The sequence below is a fragment of the Cupressus sempervirens genome, chromosome 9, assembly GCF_028749045.1.
Source record: "Cupressus sempervirens isolate cs-2001-9-10 chromosome 9, ASM2874904v1, whole genome shotgun sequence".
In the NCBI taxonomy this organism is placed as follows: domain Eukaryota; kingdom Viridiplantae; phylum Streptophyta; class Pinopsida; order Cupressales; family Cupressaceae; genus Cupressus; species Cupressus sempervirens.
The window spans coordinates 635607451-635618480 of record NC_143126.1 but is presented as its reverse complement, the minus strand read 5'-3'; positions in this window follow the sequence as shown (position 1 = coordinate 635618480).

Below are 11030 nucleotides of genomic sequence, written 5' to 3'. Positions count from 1 at the left end.
TGAAGTTGCAAAAGTGAGGTGGAGTATTCCAACAGCTAGTTTGGCTATAAAAGAGATTAAAGAGATATTGGACAATCATGTTGGAAAAAGTACAAGGAACACAACTTATGAGGAATATCTAGTCAAATGGAAAGGGAGGCTAGTAGAGGATTCATCATGGCTAGTAGAGAAGGAGGTCAACCACCTTGGTTTTCCTCTGAACACCTGAGATCTGAGGGAGTCACTTCTCAAATTACCCTAGGTGTCTGATGCAAGAGCATCCTGGGTGTAAGAGCAATCTTGCATCACCTAAAAAAAAATTTTACTTTCAGTCTTTTTCACTTTAATAAGGACTAGTAGACAGGGTGGTTACTATTTATAGGAACTTGCTATTTTTATTAATTTTGTCATATGAGCTTGGAATGTTCTCATTTTCTATAGGAAGGTTCATTTTAGAGTTGTAAGCCAACCATAAGAATCTCATTGCTCGGGCATAAGTATCAGAGAAGTTATTGTAGATTTTTCATGAAAAAATTGTATAAATATCTCTAGGCTCACCGTTGGAGGCCTTAAAATGCCCAAATGAGGTGCTAACATAATTTTGAGTCTATAGATCAAGAGCTGGCATTTTTGAAAAGTGGTTATGATAGCCAATTGGAGCAACGGTTCATGAGTTATGACCTTTCAAAGTTAGGCTACCCAAAATATCTAAAATAATTATCAAAGATGTATTTGACTGACTCGATATGTATTGTTAGGTTCTGTCAGCCCTAGGTATTAAGTTTCAATGTCTAGAACCTTCTTGGGTGGCATTAATTATCTAATTGAGAAAGGCCTAAACACTGTCTAGAATAGCTCTAGGTGATAGTTTGCAACTTGTTTACATATTATTGTAATGAAGGTGCCCATGTGGGTTAACATATTGTATTTTTGAATTCTAAAATTTTGCATTTGTGGTGTAAATAAAAGGTCCATATTTTGTTCTTGCATTTTTTGTTGTTTCTTTGTTTTTGTTATGAGTTTATGGAATTAAGGGGAGAACCTTTCATTGATTTATTTTATTACAAAGTTATACTTTATAATAAACATGAGCTCAAAGAATAGGTGGGTCCACCCTAAAAATCAGATCTCCACTATTGATCAAACTTTTTAAATTTACAATGGAGGGCCACAATCCACCTTTGACTGGCACTGACCATCCTGTTTGCAAATCATAAGACCATAGATTCTTTTTTAATCCTTACATATTTATGCCTTAGTAATCAAGAGATCAGAGAGCATCTAAGAATATTTCATCTAATTTTTATAGTCCTACGATCACCCACTTCTTTATCTCATCTTTGGAGACTCATTGTTTCATCCCTATGATGATATGCTCAAGGGTTCAGTGTAACATCAACAACCCCTCAATCTATACCTTACATTCCCATAATTAGCACCAACCATAACTCTAGAAGCTCCAACTTTAGCCTTATGGTTTAGTGAAGATCTTTATCTCTACTCCGTAGGCCCTTCTTCTAATTGCCAACTTGACCTTACAAAGTAGCAAAACCTTTACTTAACCTTCATCACAACCTCTTTGTAGTTAACATTTCATTTCATACAATGCTTGCTATGCTATGAAAATGTTATCTTAACCCTTATCACTCCTTCGCAACTCAAAATTTTCTAACTATCCTATCACCAACAAATTTACATGCATGGTTAGATCTTTGAAGATCTGATAGTCATGATTATGTTTTAGGCCTTCTAGCTACTTTTATCTTCATTCCTCCAAAATAACTAAGAATCATAACAGCTATCTAGTGCTAACATCATTGCCTCTAGTCCCATCTCCATGTGTCACATGGTTGCATTATTGCATTACTTGCCACATCACCCACAAGAACATGATGATCTACCATCTATCTATGTCAACTAGCTCAGCCTCCATGTGGTGCATCCTTGTTGCATCACACTCTTGAAAAATATTCATCTTGAGGTCATGCAAGTGTGCCATCTATCTTCATGTCCATTTAAGTTCACCTCAAAGTGCATGTTAGTTTTCATTATCTCATTCGTCTACCTATATACTGATATCATCTCCATGTCACCTATTTGCATGGTCAAAATTATGTCTTTGTCACCAATTGGCTAGGGCCCACACATGCATGCACTTGAGCTCCAAATGCTTTGTCTTTTTAGACAACATAATATGTGAGTTGATGTATATAAAAATTAATCAAAGAAACTCCACTATGCAAATGTGACATAATATTTTCATTCATTCTTCCATTCAAACCATCTAAAATCTCCATAACGATGCCTATACATGTTACTGGAAAAGATTTGATCAAGGAAATGGAACACTAATTCACATGAACTTCAGGCTTAGACCATAACACAATCCACATTTATCCATTAAGCATAAAACCTCAAGCATGTGATGTACCATAATCTTATAAATTATCATAAGAAAACATGATCATTCTTCATGGATAAGGACTTTCATCTAATAGATAAGTGAGAACAAAGCCCTCATCACACTGATAACACATTGGAAGAGATATCTATACAAATGTAACAAGATTAAAACATCAATGAGCCTTAATAGGATCTCCAAATACATACATGGAAACCATTTATAGGAGTTTGATTAGCAAATTTCTGTGGATAGGTACTCAAATCAGCTTGCAATTCTGAGTCTCATCAATGGCTCTATCTAGGGATGCATGTCCCTTTCACACATATCAAGAATAGAGATTTTTGGAAGAAGCAAACCACACATTTGATAGAAAAAATTCATTTGAACAACTTTATTAAAAACATGAAAACTACTCCAACTATACAAACGATGACCCCAGGCCACCAAAACTTCTCAAAACTTCATACCTTTGTCAAACACATGATTTTCATTTACACCTTCCTAAGGTAAGTTGTAAGTGTCATTCTCCATTGTTTCACTAAACACATCATACTTCTTCATTAGTAGATTAGGTAAAACAAAATCACTTTCATAGTGCATATAAAATCTTGAAAAAGTCTCTTCATCTTTGTCATTGTGAAAATGCATATCAACATGCTCTTGAATTCCAAAATCAAGCTAAGAGTCACCATTATCAAAAGACTCATGCATGCTATCAATTGGAAACACAAAGTTCTCATACTCTTCTTCATTTGAAGAGTCATATTCATCATAAATTTTCAACTCACCTTGTGTACCTAGATGTAGAGTATGTGAAATCTGATCCCTACTCACATGTAATCTCATTACCCATCCAATCAGATTTATCATGTGCTAAAACCTATTCAAACTAAAATATTAGATTAGCTACCAAGTTTTAAAAAGTATCCTAAACATGTTCACTCATATTGAACTGATTTGTATCATTATTATTATCAAGAACTTCAATAGAAAGCTTAGATATATCCAATCCATTATGAGATATATCAACATTACTTTCATCATTATATAAATAATAAAAAATGCATGTAGCATCATCAGCATGAAAAGAATTTGAAATAGTATGGTAATCCTCCCTAATAGTATTCTCCATATAAGACAAGTCATCATGTGTATTGGCATTTGAACTACTATCATATACACCTCCAAAATCTAACAAAGATTATTATGAATTTATAACACCTTCAACATCAAACCTTGGAGAAAGGACTTCACTATGGGAAAAAGAAAAATAGAGGAAAGCATGAGCATTTTGAGAAACATTTAACAAGACCTCATCACAAGTTTGTTCTCCCTAGCTATGATAACAATCTGGATGATTTGAAAAACTTGTAGTAGAAGTATCACTAGTAGGACAATCTAAAACATTAGAAGGTTATCACAACAAATTTCCTCTTCCTTGTACAATACCTCTTCACTATGTGTTTCATTTTCATTTTCATCAAAATAAGAGTTATCCATACTACTATTATAAATTTCTACACTCTCATACATATTTTCACATGGTTCATTTTCAATTTCATAACCATTTCTATCTTGCTAACTGAAATCATTCGATTCACTAGATCTAGAATCCATCTCTTCATAATCACAAGACACATTATCATCATATATGGATTCACTACATTCACTATTAGTTTCAAAAAATTCACTTTTTTTAGCAAAGGATTCAATACATAATTCATTTCTACTTAAATCACTCTAAGATTTCTTGAAAATATCTTCCACATGTAAAATATTTTGTAATGTCAAATGTGTTGGCCAATCAACTAAATCAGGCATAAAAGTATCTAGGGAAAAATAGGCCATGAAGATTTCATAGGTCTTGTTGGCGCTCAAAATTTCCTTCCTGATTTTGAGCACCATTGAAAAATCAAGCCCCATAAATACCCTTTTGATGAGATTGTACCTAGTTGTCAGTCTGAGGCCTAAGAGGTGTTTAATGCTTCTAACACCTTTCATTTAGTGCATCTATGTGTTCTATGAAGTTAAACTGACATTTTGAACCATTCTACGAAGTCCCATTTTGAGCTAGTGTCAAAATTTGCAATTCTGCCCAAGTGTCAAATAGCGACCAGAGGCCCAGTTTGCATTTGAATATCTTTTACTCAGGAATGTTTCATGACCTGCCACTTTGGGAATGTTTAGTTTTCATAACAAAGAACCTATGTTTCAATTTTCAAGTCATTTCAAATCCGTTTGACTAGGTTTTGCACCCCCCAAAGTTGGTCATTTACTGTTTTGTGCATTTGACTAGTTGTTCACAATTCTGGGAAGCCCTGTTCGACCAATCATAGCTTTGACCCAGTTGACCCAAATGAAAAAAAATTCTTTTTGCATTGTGTTCTAGGGGTAAGACACTTCATATGTTCCAATTTTGAGATCATGTCGAATCTATTTGATCAGTTTGCTAACATGATCAAAAACCCAGTTTGCATTGTTTTGTTACGGCTAAGGTATCCAGATTGATCCGTACCCCTGTTCGGCATGTTATAACTTTGATCCTGTGATTGGTAAGCCTAATTGAATTGTACCATTGTTTTGTGTCTTGAAAATCCTTGAAGTATGCCAGTTCTTAAGTCGTGACAAATCCATTTACATACTTTCTTATGTCCATACATTTTCCAAAAACCACTTTTTGACACATTTTCCAGTTAAAATTTCCAAGTGCCTGTTTTCGAAAATTCGCCAAATGTGCCCTGTGATTCATCATGAGCCCAAAACATGGAATTATATTCTCTTCATGGAAAAGAACTTATATCCTAGTTTTCAGAACCCCAAGTGATCAATAACTCAGTTTATAATGCCGAACCCGAGCCCAGTTTATGTTTTTTAACATTGTTTGCCTGCAGGGTAATTGAAGTATGGATGTTCGGCAATTAAAATCTCTTAACCGAGAATTCATCATGGGCTAAAAATTTATAATGTGATAGAGTATGCAGGATTGAACACTCATGTCGATTTGCGTGGCCTGGTTACATGATCGAATCAATTTTTAAGGCCACCTGGCGAGTCTCCAGATTCAAATTCACAATTTGCAAAAATTGACTAAAATTGGTCATGGTGAATGTCTTATTCAGCAAAAGTGTTTTCTTGCCAGTCACAAGTCTCCAGTTTGCAGATTAAAAAAGATATTATGAGAATGAAGTACAATCCTCTTCCTATTTTGCTACATCTGCAACAGAGAGAAATAGGTGGTGATTGAGCTCTCATATGCAAGAGTCCATAGACAAGCCAACACAAATTGGAAGGAGCATTCAGCAGGAGTCATGTTTTTAAGAGAAACCTCACGCAAGGAAATGAGAGGAGACGTTATGTAAAAAAGGAAGAAATCCTGGGCACTTATCTGGAAAATGCAGTTAAAAGGCAGCAAGGGAAGTAGAAACACATGTCTTGCATGAGGTAACAAGTGAAAGCGCAAATTTTTAAGCAGGAGATCTCAACGTCCAAGCTAAGAAAATGCAGTCAAAGGGGCAGGAAAGCCCATACAAAGACACAGAGAAGGCGCTAAAGAAAGGTGCAGCTTAGTATATGATCTCCAGCGTTGGACGAAAAATGGATGGTTAAATATAAACAATCATGCTGAAAATGAAGATGGAGCCACGTTTTTAAGGAAACAACAGTTTTGTTGAAGAGATAACGCTGAGAAAGATCGAATCCACTATTGAAAGGTAAAGACCGGTAGCAACTAAGTAAGGAGTAGCCGGCAAGATGAGAGATAGGAAACCTCTGCAGAAGGGGATCAAGAGAGCCTCTATATATAAAAAGTAAAACCGCCACCATGGTGAAAGAATAAGAGCCAAGCGTTAAAAGAAAGCTCCAGCAACATAGAAAGAGGGATGGAGCTGGCAAGATGACTCACACAAATAAAAAGAAACATGGATAAAATGCACAACGCATAGACATTTTATGGAAAGGGGCCTGAACATGTTTTATTCCACATTTATTATGTGGTGCATGTTTTTAGTTTTTAAATGCAACTACACGGGTATATTAAGATGTCTCAAGATAGAAGGCTTTTGTGAAAGCCAAAGCTCGTGCATGGGGCCGTGGTCATCCGTTGGCAACAACGTAAAGATGTGACATCAGCATGATGAAGGCATGATTTTGGACGGATGCACATGCGCGTTGATGTGGCAAGTTGAGAAACGGATGCAAGGAGATGGTGCCACGTGGTAGATCATGTGATCATTGTTATCTCGCCAAGAGAAAATGCTCACCAGTTAGCCATAGCGAGATGGCGACGCTGATGTGGCATGGGTGACTTGGCACAGTGAGGTGGCAGAATAGAGGACCAGTTAGAATGTGACATGTGTCAAGCTCGATCAAACCTAGTTTGACCCCGAGAGAAAATGAGGAGAAATTTTAGACTTTTCAAATTTTAATATTTTATTATTGTTTTTTCTCAAATCTCACATCAGGTTCATTTTAATAAAGTTTGAAACTTTATATAGTTTAAACTATATGAAAGTTTTAAATTTTGCAAAAATATATGTTTCAAACCACTGAGTAGAGGCTTGATTTTCAAACGGCCATATCTGGGGAAAATTTTAACCGAATTGGGCACTCCAATATACCATTGGAATCGGGAGAAGACGAACTTTCAGATTCTGAAGTCAATTTTTGCACAGGTATCAGTCAATTTGAGCTACACGAGGTTTTCTATCAGGTACCTAAGGTGCAACCATATTCATACTAGAAAGTTCAGATTTGTTTTTTTTTTTGTCAAGATAGTGACCTGGATATCAATAGAAGGCAATGGAATTGCAGTTAGGGTCGAATTTGTTCTGATTTACTCAGTAAAAACTCATTTTCACTGGCTTTTTCATGGGGCAATCAGATATTTTGGCAAGTAAAGGGTTTTCATCATTAGGCAAGGATATTTTGCAAGTTTGTTACAGGTTAATGATAAAACAAAATCAGATCAAAAGGGATGAAAGAAGAAAGAGGTTTTTCAGTTACAGAGGATTGGATTTCAAGTGGACACCTGGTAATTGCATATTAGATCCGGGAATTCATTTCTTGCTATATCTTTCTTTCTTTTTTCATTTTGTAAGGGTTCCAGTTTTTGCACTGAGAAACCATTCTTCAGCATTTCTTCTTGTATTGAACAACATTTTAAGTTTTATGCAGATAGTTCTTTTCTGTTAGGTGATCTATCAGTTATTTTCTGTACATTTCATGTATTTGATTTCAAGGAAAACAAATAAAATGTAGCAAAAGTTTGAAGTTCAGTTTGAATCTTGTCTCCTGATTATGGCTCTGTTATTTCTTCTAATTTGTGATCAAAGAGCATGAATTAGGTTGCATTACATTTTGAAATGTATGTGGTTAAAATGTTTTGCTTATGGAACAAAGAACCATGTAATTGCTTGATATTTGTCACAGGGTTTGCAAATTTCATGATAGGATTTTTTGAGTATGAGATTCATTTTGTAGCAGATGTCTATTCACAAGGTGAAAGATAGATCAGGGATCTTAATGTAGAGATACGTTTGAGGTTTCCAGGAGATGTATGGTTATGATTCATTTAATTTCCCAATAGATAAGGCACTGGTCAGAGATAGGATCATTAAGTTCTATTGCTCATACTTAGGTCTTGCTGATATCAACATATTAAATCACTTTTCCCTTTTATGTTGAAAGCTATTCAATGTTAACCCACACTTAGCTTTCTAGTTTCACGAGTCATGTCCTTAGCTATTTCATGCTTGTGATCTCCTGGTTAAGCATAGAAGGATTAGGGGTTTCATCTGCTTTTATAGATCCTGAATATGCTTATTGCACTGGTCACATAGTCAGTTCTAAAGAGGTTCACCAGCCTAGGTTTTGCAGAGCCTGAAGTGCAGAAGGAGTACGGCCTTATAGTTGGCCTGGTGTCTGAATGGATGTGTTGATAATGGGAGTTAGCTGCCCCTAGATGCATCTTGTTCTCATCAGGGTAATTGGAAATGGGTAACGTTTTCAAACACCAACAAGTCTTAAAGAAAATTTTAACTCCATGAGTGTTGATTAGAACTTTATATAGACTTGATCATCTCTTAGACCTTGAATACCTCCTACCATATTTCTTATGATAGTAATAAGCTAACGATAGAGTTCTTCTTTTAACATAGCAACCACTTCAATCACACTTTCTAATGGAAGCACAATCCAAGAAAATAATGAACACAATAGGAAAGGGGGAATATTATTATCAAAAAATAATATGCTATTACATTTAGTACCAAAAAAATTTACTCCATCGCATGTCCTATGGCTTAAAATGTTATCAAATTCTGGGGAAAACCCTTCTCATAGCACCTTCTCCTCAACTCCACCAAAAACTGCCTTTACAATGTCAGAAATGTCCTTAAGTAAACAAAATTAGGTTTAGGGTTAGGAATACATTTTAGAATGCACCATTTAGCATCCATGACCAAGAAAGAAGAGTTTGGAAAACACATTAGAAGTTAGTATGAAATTAGAAGAATCTAGAAAGGGTAGTCTAACTTTTGAGAGGCATAACTTTTGATTTGGGATTTTGATTGATGAACCATTTACATTTCTGGAAAGATCTCCAAGTTCTCTATATACCTATGGACATATTTTCTCATCCCCCATTTTTTGGGCCTGTATGAGGCCATTTAGTGCCTCAAATATAACTTTGAAGTGCTCATAGGAGGTCTTTAGGCAACTTAAAACTGCAATAACTTTCAAACTATAAAGCCTTTTGACTTTTTTTTTTTTTTTTTGAGTGCTTTAAATTACATGTATAATCATCCCTCCAACTTAAACCCTCTAACTCATTATAATTATGTATCAATTACAAAATAACCTATTTTTTGCATTGGCACATATGCCAAGGTGCTGAAAAACTTTAACCCAAAAAACCAATAGTGGAACTATGAGAGTTGGAATCTTTATTTGACCTAAATGGGTATCTAGAAATGAAAATATTTTAAATAGAAACTAACACTAAGAATATTTTTGGGTGATAGAAGATTGCCCTTGCACCACTGGATGCTCCTACATCAGACACCTAAGGTAGATTGAAAAGTGACCCTATCACTTTATAGTTGGTAGAGGAAAACCCAAATGGGAAACCTCATTTGTAGATATCCAAGTTGAGTCTTCTATTGGTCATCCTTTCTAGTTCACTAGGTATTCTTCATACTACTTGCTTTTGGTACTCTAGCCCACATCACTATCTAGAATTTTTTTAATCTCTTCCTTCGTAGAAGTAGGAATTCAACATGGCTACATCATCAACTCCTCATATGCACCATCATCATGATATTCTACCAAGTCTACAATATTCAAAATAGGAGAAAAGTGAATCCCATATGGAAACTTCACCTCATATGCATTGCCTAAATCATGTTTCTTCAAAATTTTGCAAGGGCCAAATTTCTTCATCTTCATCTTGTTGTAGGTACCCATTAGAGATTTTTCCTTTCTCAATATTACCATAACCTAATCTCCAACTTGGAACTCCTTATTTCTCCTCTTTTTATCTACCCTATCCTTATACGACAGGTTCATATTGGTAATATGTGCTCACACCTCGTCATGTAGGTTCTTGATATGTTTAGAAAAGTCTTCTACCTTAGCACTTGTCCTCTCCCCTTGCTCCATCTTCCTCAGCTCAGGTGTAGTCCTTGGACTACTCCCATACACAATTTGGAATGGTGATCTACTAGTACTCCTATTTACAGAATTATTGTAAGAAAATTTTTCTTCTGGTAGAATCAAATCCCATCCCTTGGGTCTATCTCCTACTAAGTACCTTAGAAAATTTCTCAGACTTCTATTCACAACTTTTGTTTGTCCACTAGTCTGTAGATGATGTGCAGAACTGGACTTCAATTCTATCTCCAACTTCTTCCACAAAGTCCTCTAGCAATACCCAACAAATTTAGTATCTCTATCAAGAACAATACTTTTTGGGAGACCATGCAGCCTCACCACCTCTCTGGAAAAAAAATCTGCAATATGCAATACATCATGAGTCTTGTGGCATGGAATGAAATGTGCCATCTTGGAGAACCTATCAACCACCAAAAATAATAAGTCATTACCCCATTGTGTCCTTGGCAATCTAAGAACAAAATCTAGACTTATGTCCTCCCATGGCTTTGATGGAACATGCAATGGCTGATAGAGTCCAGTATTTTGACTAAATCCTTTGGTTCTTTGACATACTTGACAACTCTACAGAAACTTCTTCACATCTTGTGATAATTGAGGCCAAAAATAATGTTCTCTAATTATTGCAATGGTCTTATCTCAACCAAAGTGTCCTACCATCCCTCTATTGTGCTTCTCCTTGATCAAGTTCTCCCTCATGGAACTCCTTGGAATACACAATTAACTTCCCTTTAGTAATATACCATCCTAAATTATGTAATCTAGCCACCTAGTCCTATCTAGAGTAGCGAGTTCTTCACAAGCCTTCCAAGCCTCTACAAAGTCGGGATCCTCAGGGTATAGATTCTTGAGTTCATCAATCCCAACCACTTCACCCTGCGTTGTTGTCAACAACAACTCTCTCCTACTTAATGCATCTACAACCCAATTAGACCTTCCACTTCTATGTTTTAATACAAATGTATAGCTTTGCATGAAC